Genomic DNA, 15,423 nt, shown 5'->3' with positions numbered 1-15,423 from the left:
AAATTCTGGAGGGATCAGGTAGGGAGAAAAAGGAAATGTTTCATCTCTGTTTCCAAGGTATACTTTACAAATTGCTGTGAGTCATAGATAGCTTAAGATAAAAGGTTTCCTTTAACCTGGAAAAACAAAACATTAAGGAACCAGAAATGTTTCAATCAAAAGTCATAAAATATTACAGTCCTCCTCCTCAATGCATTCAGTGCCATATAATTAATGCTTGTGCTGCTTGAATCCAGTTTTTCCATTAGTTCTAGACATTTTTACCCTGTTTATTTTATGATCTTAAACTTATCAGAAACCTGTACTTGTCAAAGTCCTTTCCATGAATCTCCTTGGAGATGAAGCACTTTGGCAGAAATACTTTTGCAAAAGCATCCGAGTTAAACAATAATTCCCTGTAAATGACAGAAGACTCGAAAATGCCCATGGTTAAAGACCTGATGAGACTTTATTATAATGGAATTGACAAGATAATTTGGTTGTTTCTGTGATACACAGCATTTTAAGATAATAACTGAAATTATGATTGATAACATTATTCGAGGACATATCAGATTTCTAGGAACTTCATACCATTTTTAGTACACCTATAACATATGCCTATACAAATACAACATAAATAAGGCTTAGTATTGGTGCTAGGGCACCTGGGTGGCTCAGTCAGTTAAGCCTCCAACTCTCGATTTCGGCTCAGGGCATGATCTCAGGGTTGGGAGATCAAGCCCCACGTCCCGTTCCAAGCTCAGCATGGAGCCTGCTTAAGATTCCCTCTCTCTCTTTCTTCACTGCCCCTCCCCCACTCCCTTTCTAAAAGAAACCAAAACCAAAAAACAAAAACAAAAATAAAAAAACTCCAAAACCCAAAAACCCAGAAGACTTGGTATTACTTCTTATTTGACAGTGCTTCCCATGTAATTTAACATATCAAATATGCCTAATTAGTTCGGCATTTCTCTTTTTGTAAGAGAACGAATCTTACTGTGAATTTCCAGGGACCCCTCTGGAAAATCTCAAAGTTACTTCCAGATCAAAAAGACTTCATTCAGAATTTAATTTCGAGAAGTTTGTCAAAAATATCAAAAGCTTTTAAAGCACTTGGTCAAACAGGATCATAGGTCACTGTGAAACAATATTTACTTATCCATTTACCAGCGTGACAATTAAAGATTTCACAGGCAAATACCGAAAGTTAAAAAAAAAAGAAAAAGCCTTTAGCTCTTTTAACAGAGACGACTCCGTTTTCTTAAGTAATCAAAGACCTCAAAAAGACAACATGCAACGCAGGGAATTATTTTGCTAAGACATGAAATCTTTGTTTTCTAAGCAGGTTACTTCAAAGGTAAAGAAAAAAAATTTTTTTTTTTGTACAATTTCTTATCAAGAGCAGACCAGTAGTCCAAAGAAACTTTGTCCTTTTTAACAGAGAGAAGACTGAAGTCTAATTTTGTACCAGCTTGCTTGTGATATTAAAGTTCATTCTTAAAAATCAAACTTAATTAAATGTATTCTAATTTTAGCCACCTTGAGCATACATGAATTTCCTTCCCAAAGACTCCTTTTCCACAAACCTTCTACAACTTTATCCTATTTTCCCTCCCTTTTCTCATCCTGAAATAATCAGCCTCACTTGAGGACTGTATTACTTTATTTTCACTCAACAAAAACGTATCTCCATTCTTCATACCTCTTTCACTGAAAATACATATCCTACTTTCCTTGTATGTAGATCTGTTTCCCTTCTTATTTCCAGTAGCTTTAATTACATATATTAGAATTCTTGATCCTTAAAAACCCGATTTTCTATTGAACATTAAGAAGTAAGCAATTGTGGACTGTCCGTTCCTCTAGCATTTTGCAGATTGGCAGACTTATAAATACATTTCTTAATTTCAACAAGTAAATTCTTCCTCACAGTAAAAATTTTTCAGGTGGCAAAAAACATGTTTACTAAGAGACCCAAATATCTTTGGTTCTTTTGTAAAAAGAAACCAAAAGTCGGTAAGCCTATGTTCAGGAATTAATGTTTCAGTATTTTATCTCATTGGGAAATGATCTACTTATTCAATAAATGCCCATCATTTAACGTATCTCAGTATAACTTTAAGATTGCAAGTAAACAGAGAGACCTTGGGAACTATTTTTAAGAACACATACCATAGAACATAATTTTTGTTGAAAAATTAATTCATGAACTCTTATCCCATTTCTAACTGGCACCTAACAATTATGGGTTGACGACCCACAAAAACCCCGTGAGACATTAGACAACTTGCCATCATCCCAAATGATTTTTCTTGCTGACATATTTTTGTAACAGAGAGAACATGAACTTATTTTGCTAGCTAACCTAGGCAGAACAGAAGTTGTGTGTTGGAATTTCTTTTAATGCTGATAACTCTGAAGGCATGCTTATTTTAATTAAACCAACAAACCTCAACTAGCTTTCATTTACTGAAGATTATCTCAGATCACATGAACTTGAAAAAATATTTGGGTAAGTTTCTATTATATTTCTGAGAGTTTTAGGAATATGTAATTTATATAAGCCCTTGACTTTCTCTAAGCCAATTAAATTTAAAAAACTCTTTTACAAATTAATTTTGGAAATATCATCCAGAGGTAGGAAAGCATAGACATCTATAACATACTTACACAGACATGTCTAAACCTACGATCGCGGAGATCGTACGACTTTTACTCTAAAATTATAGTCATGAGGGGCGCCTGGGTGGCACAGCGGTTGGGCGGGCGTCTGCCTTCGGCTCAGGGCGTGATCCTGGCGTTGTGGGATCGAGCCCCACATCAGGCTCCTCCGCTGGGAGCCTGCTTCTTCCTCTCCCACTCCCCCTGCTTGTGTTCCCTCTCTCGCTGGCTGTCTCTATCTCTGTCGAATAAATAAATAAAATCTTTAAAAAAATTATAGTCATGAAACAGACACAATAATACAAAACTCACTAGTTACAAAAGAACTTGGATCCAAAACTGTTCCTGGCAGATGGAATAAGTTAAGTTTACCTGCTCAGATGGCTGAAGCTTTTTACTAATATTCGTGGAGAAGACACTTAAGGTTTGTTTGTGTGTATCCTTGACAAGTAATCTTATGAAAAGTGCGGACTGGATTTGGGGCTAGGGGGCTTCTAAAGGAGCTTGTAATTTTTACAAGCCTCTTTTCTCCCTTGCTTTTTTTTTTTCCCTTCAGTCTTAGGATTTGGGAATGGTAAAGATAGGTGGACCTTGAATTGTTTCTGGAGCTGCATTTCTGGTTTTTGCAAAGATTTGTTAGATAAGAACAGTTTCGCTTAATTCCTTAAGTAATTGGGTTGTAGCCTAAATGCTATCAAGGGGCTGATCCATTCGTCCAACTGCATTATCTCCAGTTTGATTCTTTGTATCAGAGGCGAGATCTTCAACTTCGATGGAAATCAAAAGATTTCTATGTTCTGGATTTAGAGCTGTTTGTCTTTGGAATGTCTTAGCAAATCCTTCCACAAAGCCTGGGATTTTTCTTTGCCTCTGGATGCATAGTTTCATGTTAGCTTAGGGTAGGAGGCCTGAAAAGAAGTTCCTATCAGGCTCTGAATATCAGCTTCCAATGTAGCCAATTTGTGACCACAGAGCTTACTTTGGGGGAAAAAAAATCATGTCAAAGATCTTGTCAGTTTTTAGCTGGGATGAACAGTAAGTATTTCTATCAACACTGAATGTCCCTTTGGATGCAGGAAACATCCCCTAAAAAAGGTGTGCGAGATATTACCCTCCCAAGATTTAGAAACATTCCCAAAGATAACCAAAAGAAAGACAAGACAAAGGAGATGGGAATGGCTGTCCCCAGGCGGGGAAGGTTTAACAACCAATAGGTCTGGATTTGGAAAGGGAGGGATAATGTGGGAATTTTATTTTTCTCTGAGGAGAGCTGATTCTGGTAAGAATTCTCACCCTTCACTGGCTTCTGCCAGTATCCCATCTGCAGGCTCTGGTATTTACCAGAATTTGGCAAGGTTTTCCATTAATTTTAATTTTAGTTTCCCTTTGCTGTTTAAGGGAATAACGTCACAGTTTACCAGAAAATCCCTCAGTGTCCCCTTAACCCTAAGAAAGGCACACACAGGGGCCTTCCTTTGCGGGAGACATGGGGGTGTCTGCAAGGCTATTAGCTTGGTAGACTTTAATTTAAGGTCATGTAGTTTCTACAGAAGTGAAGACCTTTCAGAAAGACGATTAACAGAGTCTGCGTTAAATGGGGAGAAAGGGGAGCAGTGGGAGTCACTTGTTCAAGGTGCTTCTTGTGTCTTTAATTCTTCATTAGCTTGTTTTGTTTTTTTTCAAGGTCTCTTTATTTTTATTTATCTTTTTATAATAATATTTTTTATTATATTATGTTAGTCACCATACAGTACATCCCTGGTTTCCGATGTAAAGTTCGATGATTCATTAGTTGTGTATAACACCCAGTGCACCATGCAATACGTGCCCTCCTTAATACCCATCACCTTTTTGCAACAAATCCTTCAATGAGACTCTCATGGAATTTTGCCGCTCTTTGGAGGCCTCTGTATGCCAGTTGAAATAGGTATCGCATTCTCTTTGTTTAATTTGGGAACACATGTGTTCCAGCGCACTTCTTAAATGAATTTCCTTGAGGGCAGGGAGCAATTTGGGAGGACCTTAGCCACAGCCGGCGTTCAACCCACATTTACGTGGCTGTAAATGGAGTGCAACCCACATTGCTGTCTGGCTATGTTTTGGCATCCCCATGCTGACAGTTACCAAGCCATGTTCTCAGGACACAAAATGATTTTGTCTAACTGGATTGTTCCCCCATAGTGGCCATTTTCATTCTAGGTTGTTTTGAGGAAGATGTTGCCGTTTTCAAAAGATCTTTATCACTTCTAGGACCATAGTTTTTAGACATAAAACAAGCAGGTGTACCAGAAGGCAACACACTCAAGTCTTTGGAATTTAAGGATCCCTTTAATGTTTAACTTTTTTTTTTTAACCTGTGTCTTGGGTCTCTTGGAGCCAAATAAATACCTAATAGGGGTGTGCCACGGGGTTGGGGATTGTGTGATGTGACGCCGTGCACCTCTTTGGACGGGAGTTTTCTGGAGGTTGGTGGCGATCTAGTGCCAACCTAACCCATTCCGTGACCATCTTTTCCTAACCTGGGAGTCTCAGAGTCAGGTTGCATGTGGTCTAACAGCATTGAAGTGCTCAACCTGGGCCCACCAACTGTGTGGCTTTGACTTCCAGATTCCCATTAGCAGTAGCCTTTATCTGCACAAAACAAGACAAACATGCATGTTAACACACCAGTAGTGACCAAAGGTATGCTACTATGGACAAGCCAATAGAAGGCCTTCTGCACCAGCATTTCCCAAGGAGGAACTGGGGACTGGGGAAGGAACTGAACCAACAGATGCCAACAAATAGGGAGGGAGGACTGGGATTCCAAAAACATAGGGAACTGTGGACTGAACCAAGGGTGAGGGACTTGAGTTCCAGATGGAACTATGTGCCCCCACAAGCTGACCTGCCCTGGACTGGAAAGCCAATGAGATTGGGAGTTCAAAGCAAAGACAACAGAGCTCAGAACTTATCCACGGCCCTTGGAAATGACAAGAAGGATGGAACACTCAAAGAGTTCACGGGTATCATGCCTGTGTTTCTTGTTGTCCCCAAAGCCATTGGAAGTTTCCTTCGGATCCCATCACTGCCACCAAACAAAATTCATCTGAGTAGATTTTAAAGATTTTATTGGCTTTATTCAATGAGTCACGAATCGGGCAGCATCCCATCTGGGAGATAGAAAAAAGCTCCAAAGAGCTGTATATAAATGAAAGATCTTTATAAGCAGAAGAGGACAGGACAAAGAAGTTTCTAGCAAAGAGAAGATTATTTCAGGTAAGGCCACCTTCCTTTGGGGACAACAGGAGTCTGTTAGGTGATTATCTCACTAATGCTGACAACATAGTTCCAAATTGACTGGCTTAGGATTCCACTCTTGGGAGAGGTTGAAACTGTAATTAAGTGAGGAATTTAGTCTTGGTTTGGGTGACATAGCTGAACACAAGTGACTCCATTTTGGGCCTGTTGTCTCTTTTTTAACAGATGTGGGTGGAAATCTGTTGTGCCCTCTGGGAAGGGTTTTCTTATTCCTGAAAGGGAAGGCACAGAGAGAGATGGTCCCACCCTTCTTTCTCTGACCGTTGTGTTTAGACGGAATAGCTGAGAAGCTGCAGCCATCACGTGACTCAAGGGGGCTCAGGTGTGTGATGAAGCAGGTTATGAGGGTGGTAGGGTGGGGAAGTGGAAAGAACTCGGGTCCTTGACAAGATTACTATACTGTGAATGGAGGTCCCACCCCCACCTGCCGTTCTGGACCCAGTTGTATGAACTAATGAATTGCCACATTTTAAAGCCACCACAAGTCAAGATTTTCTGCTACTTACAGCTATACACATTCTAACGGATAAATTAGATGGTAAGCAGACTGAGGGCTTCAGAGGGGAGGGAGTGGGGGAATGGGATAGGCTGGTGATGGGTAGTAGGGAGGGCACGTATTGCATGGTGCACTGGGTGTTATATGCAACTAATGAATCATCGAACTTTACATCAAAAACCAGGGATGTACTGTATGGTGCCTAACATAATATAACAAAAAATATTATTATAAAAAAAACCCTTTAAAAAAATAAAAAATAAAAAAAATAAAATTCATATGGAAATACAAAGGACTCTGAATAGCTAAAACAATCCTGAAAAATAGCAACATTACAAATATTAATAAATATTAACAAAATGAAAAAAAAATTAGATGGTAAGGAGGACACATCTCTCCACAACAGCCAGTATTGTAGAAACCCCCTGGCTCTGCCTCTCTCAGTGTCCCAAAAAGTGAGGCGGCTTCAGGGACAAAGAAAAGAATTCCGTGTGTTCAGGAGCCCAAGGGTTGTGGGATGAGGGATGAGTTCCAGGTCCTTGGCTTGCCAGGCCTCTCTCTGGAGGAGCTTAAATTTTCTCTGGGTCTGCTTGCCATTTCCAAAGAGCCCCATAATTGCTTGATTTGCATCTTGAAAACCTCTAATGACTTACAACAGTGAGTAATCAACTCACGACATGTTAGGGCTTTTCCCAAATCCCAACCGCTCTACCTCTTGATGTCCCCCTTCTAGGTAAGCCTCAGGCAGGGGAAATGGGGGAATCCAGGAAAGGGACCAGAAAGTCAAGAAATGACTTCTCCTGGTGCATGGCTCTGTCTTCCATGGCAATTGTGATGACAGGGATTCTGCTTAGGGCAGGAGCCCTGATGAATCCCAAAGAACATCCCGTAGGTCAAAGGCAAGGTCACCCAGACTGATATGCAGAGCTCTGGATTCACCATGTGAAGATTCACATTCTCTCCTACCCTGGTCACTTTTTTGTGAACTTGGGCCAAAAGCCTACAAACCCCAGTTTCCTTGTTAGGAAGATTAAGCTTATGTCTCATCATCTTCTAAACCTTTCTTGGGGGTAATGTTCTCTACAGGCGTAGGTATTTCTGAGTCCCTTAGACACCTTCCAGGCGTGTTTTGGTGCAGCTTGACAAAGCCTGGCCAATGAGGAGTGTGTCTGCCTCGCCATTACAGGAGCGCTTTAATAAACACGTCACCAGAACGCCGTTCTTCAGGGCTCTCTTCAACAAAGGGGGCTGGGGGGAAAAGATGGAGGGAAAGTGTAGACATCACTCTCCCATCGATTTCCAATCAACCCTGCTTCCTCCCGCAGACATTGAGACTCAGATATGCCTGGCTGGTTCAAGAAAACTTTCTCTCACACACAAAGAGCCATGTCAGGCTTGGAGGGGGTGCGGGGTGGGGGCACACATTTTGGGTAGAAGTGGTAGAAAAATTCTCAGCTACGGAGGACTTTTAAATGGACTCATATCCTGAAAGCTATGTTATTTTATATCCACGCTGAAAGGGTAATATCAAACTTATGAAATATTTACTAACTTGGCTGCATAAACAACAAATCTCCCCTTTTCCATTAAATATTTTTGTGAAAGATATTTTAGTAAAATACTGCAGCTTGCAATTTAATTACAATGAGTAATTAAAACTTAGAGCATAATCATTTTTGGCAAAAAGTCAGTTTTTGTTAAAATTTTAAGATAGAAAAAAGATGCATCTTACGACCATAATACTGTTAGTAATTAAGATAAATGCATCAATTATTAAAGATGCAAACATGTCAAGCAAGCATAACTAATTATTTGAGCGTGTTAACAGTTGTTTAATGTTAACAAGCAGTGAATTATTAAAGACCCCGTGTGTCACATTCTGGACTGCATAAAATATAATGTTCTGGAACGTTTTATGATTTTCAGGTTTTCCTTAGATCTCCTCCATCAGATTAGCCATAAAGTTAAGATAACTTGCCTTTAAAATGTATTTCTAAAATAATTAGCTGTAATCAGGCTAAGAGAGGCCACATCTCTGAGTTTGTGCAGCAGGAAAAAAAAAAACGCAGCAGACACAGAGAGAAACTGCAGACCCAGCGCCACGTCTGCAAGGAAGATGTGTGGGGTTGAGGGAACCGTTTCCCACTAAAGGTCCAGCAGAGGGGCAGAAACCGGAAAATATGGTGTTAGTGCAAAAATTGTGGGGGGGAGGGGTGGTGAGATAAATCACAGGGAGCTTCACGTACACTTCACAGCTGTATATTTCTTCTTTTTTCTATTTAGAGATACACCTTCTTGAAAACAGCACTTCACGCAATCATATAATCAAGATGCCAATTAAGACACTTGTATAAATCACATGCAAAGCAATGCTTGGATTATTTTTGACTGTCAAACCACAAATCAACGCCAGCAACATTTTCACTGGAATTCAACCAGTCCTGGGTATTTCCTTCACCCAGACACAGAGCAGAGCCCACAGGGAACCCATCTGTTTGTGGGCTTGGAGACACAGTCGGGAAACATCTTGTTAGGGTCCAGAGCCCCCCCATTCTGAGCTCCCTGGCCCCTTTCTGTCCACTCTTGGCCCTTCTTAGTGGGAAATAGGGGGCTTCAGAAGAGGCTAGCTGAGCCTTCTGGGGCTGGAAGAGGCTCTCAGGGGAGCTGGGTATACAGAGGAGAGCGAGAAGAGCAGAAATAGTAGTGGGCAAGGCTGCCAAGCCTGCTGCTGCCTGGTGTCCACAGAGATGGCTGGCCCATGCCCACCATCTTCTAAGGGTTACCAGAACTGCCTCCTGCAAGCCCAACTTTTCCTTGTGCACAGAGGGTCTGCCACCTTCCCGGTACCCAAGGAGGGTCTGTAATAGCCCACTCAGTTCCTTCCATACGCTCAGCCATCTACCAGGCACTGAAGGGTTAACAGTGATGCGTCATGGTCACACCCTGCTCTCCAGGGGCTTACAATCTATCCAGTGAAAAGACTCACCAACAGGAGAAGCTAAACACAGGAGAAACTGTAAGGCAATGTCCACTAAATAAACATATCTTCTGGATTACCACCTGTTCATCCTTTTATACATGCAACTTGCCTTCCTCCTAACATCTATTGCACACAGGCTGTTCCTCACACCATTCCAGGTACAGGGAGTGGGAAAGCTTCTTGAGAATCCATGATCTGGTGGAAACCACAAGCTCAACTGGAAGGCTGTTATAAATCTCAATGAAAGGGGGGCTTGTGGCTCAGGGGTAACCAGGGGAGGGAATGGCTAGTCAGAGAAAGCTCGTAGGAGAAGTAGAAAGAACCCTTTCTTTCAACCAGGGCCAAGTGCCAAGTTAGCTTTGAAGGGGTGCAGTATCTATGCAGTCAGTCTTTTTAGTTCCATCATGAGCAGGAGGGCCCTCTCTTCTAGAAAGGTCTCCTTTACCTCCTTCAGTTGCTCTCAAAAGGCCTTCAGCCTCACCCCCGCCTCCCCCTCTTGTTACTGGCCATGCTAAGTAGACCAGTGGCCTGTCCTTCCCCCACCCATGACTCCTCTGCACAGTGGGATTCTGATGAAACTCAAGCCTTGGAAGCTCACCGCACCTCATTCAGGCACAAGTCTGAGAGGAACCCCAGCAATTTTGTATCCTTTCTCTTAGAGGACCCCAAAACTGTTTTAGCTTTATGTCTCCCAAACCTGCGTTTTCTTCCAAACCAGACTGGTTCTCACTTCTGCACGGCTGACCCTCCAGGTTCACAGTGCCCCTTGGCTGAAGCAGTCAGACCACAGGAGGCATCACGGGATGACGTCAGAGTGGCGCAGACTGACCCCTTCTCTCCCAAACCCTGACACAGGCACCCTAGCACCAGGCCTTGCAGAGACTAGAATTGCCTCCTTTGGGGACCAAGGACTTGCTAATGTCTTACGAGAAGGCCCCGTTCTGAGTGGAACTACCATCCGCTCTTTGCACATGGCCAAGATCAGGGCAACAGAGTGATCGCCAGTGCTGGCGTGGGGAATTCTTCAAGGGACACGGGTGGTCCAGGCTGAGCCTAGACAGAGATTGGCTTGTCGAGCTCCCCGCATGCTCCAGCAGCGCGTCTCATTATCTGAGCGCTTTTCACGCACATAGAAAGGCCGGGAGAACATTGTGGACCTGAGTTCCAGGGGCCAGATCTGGGAAAGAACAAATGCTGAGGCTTCCATAGGATCTGGTCCAGCCCCACCACGCCAGCAGGGCTGAGCCCTAGAGAGGCTGGGCAGTCTTCTCATTTCTGATCAGAATTCAGGGACTCGGGCGGAAGGAAATGCAGTCGTGCCAGGCATGTCTGGGCTTGGCATGTCTGCAGGGACAACAATTTTTGGCGGGGCTGGAAGATGGAAGGAGACAGGCCTGTGGGGAACACCTATAAGACACTCCTGGGGATGCCTCAGATCGTTCCTCAGGGCCACACCGCAGCCGAGCCCTGACATCCCTCTCTCCAAGTCCTAGGCACACGACAAGCAAGTTCTTCCAGCCAACGGAATCTGAACGGAAGGGAAATGTGTGTCCTCTGAAACACGGCTGTAAGGACAGCACTGGGCCTCCTCCGGATGCAGGAGGGGACGAGACTCATTAGGTGGTGAACCTGCCAAAAAGCGGACGGAGCCTGGGTCCCCCCACGGCCACCCAGAGGACAACTTCCCACCACGTGGACACCCTAGACTGCTCTCTCCATGGACCATAAGGGTCTATCGTGTGTACATCGTTACATCTCGGGGTCTATGTGTAGCACAATATTAGTCCGTCCTAATGAATAAAGCAAGTCCGAACACGTGTGTGTTCATGTCCCTGGGCTAGGACCACGGGGTTGCGTCCAGCGCTACTCGGGAAAATACGGTAGCCGGGGACCGGTTCCTCGGCACGTGCCGCGCATCTTCTGCTCCAGACCTGCCACGTGGACGCCCGGGGACCCGCCGTCCGAGCCCCTTCGCACCCACGCCTCTTTGTGCGGAAGATTTTCCCTTCTCTCAGCAGCCACTGGTGGCAGCTCTAGGTAAAAAGCAAAGCCGAACTTAGTTAAAGGAAGCTCCGGCAAAGCTGGCAATCCTCCACTATTGTGTGGATGAAGCCTTTCGAGAAGCCAGACCCGGCTCTGCGCCGGGGGGCCGTGCTCACCTGCACCACCCACAGCGCCGTGCGCCTTGGGCAGGTCCCCGAGGAGCCCTGGGAACCTTCGCGATCAGCAACCCACCCACCCACCCCCACCCCCCGCGCTCCCGGCGTTGCACACCCTGAAATTGCGGGGCTCGTGCGGGGCGCGCGAGCACTCGCACGAGAGTGTGCCGCTGGCGCCGCGCCAGCCGCATTCCTTCATGTGTCAGCCCTGAATCTCTTCATATGTTAGGGTGATCTGCGTGTACACTAGTTTCTTCCCTTGCAAGGCAGTTTCACCATCTGTTTCTATTATGGGAGTTTATGGCACAGAATACCTCAGACACCCGAGCCTCCGTTTTTTTCCTGGCGGGCCTTGAACACTGTAGGAACAGAATGGGGAAAAGGTAGGGGCCTCCTTCCTCGTTCCTTCTCCGCCCCCCTACCATTTTTCTTGGCCCATGATGAAATTCGGGAGGATTTTTACAGTTCATGGGAGGAAGATGAAAGGTGATTTGGAAAAAAAAAAATGAAATTAGCAGAGAATGTAAATGGGACTGCAATTCGGCTTTTTAAAAAATCCTTTAATCTCATCGTGATGAACTGGATTTTTCATATTGTTGCCTAACCGCATCTCTGTGAGAAGGCAAAACTCAAGCCTATTCGAAAATTTGCAAAGAATTCTGGAATTTGATATCACAGAGGGCCCTTAATTTTTAAAGCCAAATGAAGACAGCTATCCCAGGAAGCTCTCGGCTGAGGGGTGTTAGGGGCATTCTGTATCACGCACACACGGATGATCGAGCTCTTTCGCTTTTAAGGCAAGACGTGAAAGGGTTGTTCCCACCTAAAACATCTTGCATCTCGGGATCCTCCTTGAGCAGGAAAATATGCCCACTTTGCACACAGGTCCACACACGTATGCACACACACATTTTTCTGTGTTCTTAATAACCTAATGTGTTTGCAGAGCAGCCACAGAGACAACGTTCACTCCACCACAGTCTCTCTCTCTTTTTTTTTTTTTTTTTTTTTTTGCCTATTTATGGAAACAGCCATATGTCCTTAGAGGACATTAAAATAGTTAATATGACCTGCGACATCTTTGAACACGATCATAAGAAAAAGCCAGAGGACTTCCTGTACCTTGTGTGTGGAAGTGACAAGTGTATCGTATAAATTCCCCAAGAAATCTCTTTGTCTGTGTTTGCATGAGGGACGAATGGGACTTGAATCGAAGATTCTCCGTTGATGTTCGAGAAAGAGCCCCCACTTTCATGTTGTCCTGTATATTCCTTCTTGCTTTAACTAGCCCAAGGACCCAATGGTAGAGAAGATAAAGATTGGAAAACCCTGACTCTCCCAGGCTTCCTAATAGAAACTAATAGAGACTTCCTCAGTGATTTTCCTTGTTAAGCATCTGTTATGTAAAATCAAACCCCATCTCTACACCGTCAAGTTCAAGGCTAGCTTTCGTGCCTGAGTGTTCATGCTGTTGTGGTTTTGGCACAGAGTGACAGCAGAAAATGTGCTCCAATACCCTAGATGAACCCATTCTCCCCTCAATACTTACGGCTGGTTCTGGAAGAAATTCCTACTTCTACCATCAGCTTTCCTTTCCCTTCCTTCAAAGATCCACCTCCAAGGACACACTCCACATGCCCCAGCTGAACTGGCTGGAGGCCAGTTCAGCATCCTGCATCCCCAAGGGTAGGACCACGCTATGGGCAGAACCCACTGTTGCAGTCATCACTCGTCCGCTTTCTGCACTAAGCCCTTGGTGAGTGTGGGGTGAGCCCCAAAGATGGACGGCCCACCAGGCTACATTTCGTTGCTACAGTACGGGCTTGAGTCAGAGGAAATCATGTAGAGCTAACAGCATCTAAGGCCAACCTCGGTGGGGGAAGGGACACGATGGACTTCTGCAGAAGCTCTTCTGGTGATAGGGTGTTTTCCCCTTCCCCCCACACCAGCTGGGGTTTAAAGAACAAGAATGTCCTAGAGGGGGCGCCTGGGTGGCTCAGTGGGTTCCATATCTGCCTTAGTTAGGCTCAGGTCATGATCTCAGGGTCCCTGCTCTGCCGGGAGTCTGCTTCTCCCTTTCCCTCAGACCCTCCCCTGCATGTTTTCATTCTCTCTCCCTCTCCCTCCCTCCCTCTCTCAAATAAATAAACAAAATCCTTAAAAAAAAAAAAGAATGTCCTTGAAGACCAAAGAGCAAACTCTTCACTGATCACTGACAGACTCTTTAGCCTCTACTCGTAGCAAGAGGAAATGGACAAAGTGTCCACCTTACACTTCCTGAGCCACGAAATGATATCCTTGGCAAAGCTGATGGGTTGGAACCCACCAGATGTCACATGGAGTGGTGCTGGATGCTGTTGCCAGTAAAATCACAACATCCCCATTTCCAGGAACCTGCTGTGGCTTGCATTGTCCCCTTCACGCTGCAGAGCCCAGGGCTGGGTTGTCACTTGCTTTTTCCTTGCTGCCTGTCACTTCACCGCGTGTGGGTATGTCTTCGTGATTTAGGTTACACATGTGGGGTCTCTCCTGGCTGCCAGGATTGGCCAAAGAGGGGAGCAAGCCTCCAGCAGCAGACCTTGGGCTCCTCTGAACAAGAGCAGCCAGAGGCTCTAAATGCACATGAGAGCAAAGAACGAAAATGCCTTAACTGGATGCAGAACATCCCACCTCAAAATATCGCACTTTGCCATAAGACCTATCTCTCTATTTACCTAAAAAAATTTACAAAGATGTTCTCCTCTTTCTCCTAGGAAGTAAAAAGTTAATGCCTGAAAACCATGTTAGACCCTTTTCAATGGAGAAATCACCTCTGCTTTTCCTGGTCACCTTCCCAGCACGAGTCTCCCCCACACCTTTCTTTTGACTTCAGCTCAAGATGGTATTTAAGCCTGAGTTCTAAGCCATGTGTGGGGTTTACCCTTATTGCCTCGGTATCTCCCATATATGCAGGAGGTATACATGTTAATAGACATCTGCTTCTTTTTCTTCTCTTGTTCTTTCTTCTCTTGTTAATTTGCCTTTGCTTGGGAGGGAGGGGTCTCAGCTGAGAACCTGGCAGGGTGCAGGGAACATTTTCCTTCCATGGAACAGTGGACCCTGGGATACACGATAGCCCTCCCCAGTTACCTGTTGCAGCGATTTTTCCCTTTTCTGTTTTAAGACACGCTTCCCTGAACCAGAAATATCACAGACACCAATGAAGGATGTCTTTCTTTCATAGGGTTTGCTCTACCTACCTGGTCCACATGGATCAGATAGCATTGGTCTGCTCAGACTGAGGACAGGACTTTACTCAACATTGCCGTGTGCTCCAGTGGACACACGTTCTTGGCTTACTCTAAGGTGTTATTCCAGGCCTGCACATTCTCGTGACTCAGTGATCCACCCATGAAATAAAGGGTTGAGATACCCTGGGTGGAACCTGAGTCAGCAACACATGCTTTCACTAGCCAGGAAGGAGTACTCTTAGTGATACAGGCTGTTACACTAGGGGTATTCCCCTCCCTTCTTTCTATGACTCTGCTGAGGGGTCAGGAGGCAAAGGACCCTAAAGAAGTGACCTCTGCTGGTGTCAGATCCCTCTGGGAAACGTGTTCCCAGTAGAGTGCTCTCCTTCCTCCATACTCCCAGTATATCCACCCTTCCCTCCACCTGGGGCTTATCTCCCCACTTGCAACAAGCTCCTAGAGGACAGGACCATGTCACTGCAAACTTTTCATGCCCTAACTTAGCATGATACCAGGCCACGTACATGTAACCAATAGATGTGTGAGAAACAAGGCTTATCACATAACACACTTTTTTTTTTAAGCTTGTATTATGGAAAATTTCAACATACACAC

The sequence above is a fragment of the Ursus maritimus genome, unplaced genomic scaffold (genome assembly GCF_017311325.1).
Source record: "Ursus maritimus isolate PB19 unplaced genomic scaffold, ASM1731132v1 scaffold_19, whole genome shotgun sequence".
NCBI lineage: Eukaryota > Metazoa > Chordata > Mammalia > Carnivora > Ursidae > Ursus > Ursus maritimus.
This window is presented reverse-complemented; position numbering follows the sequence as displayed.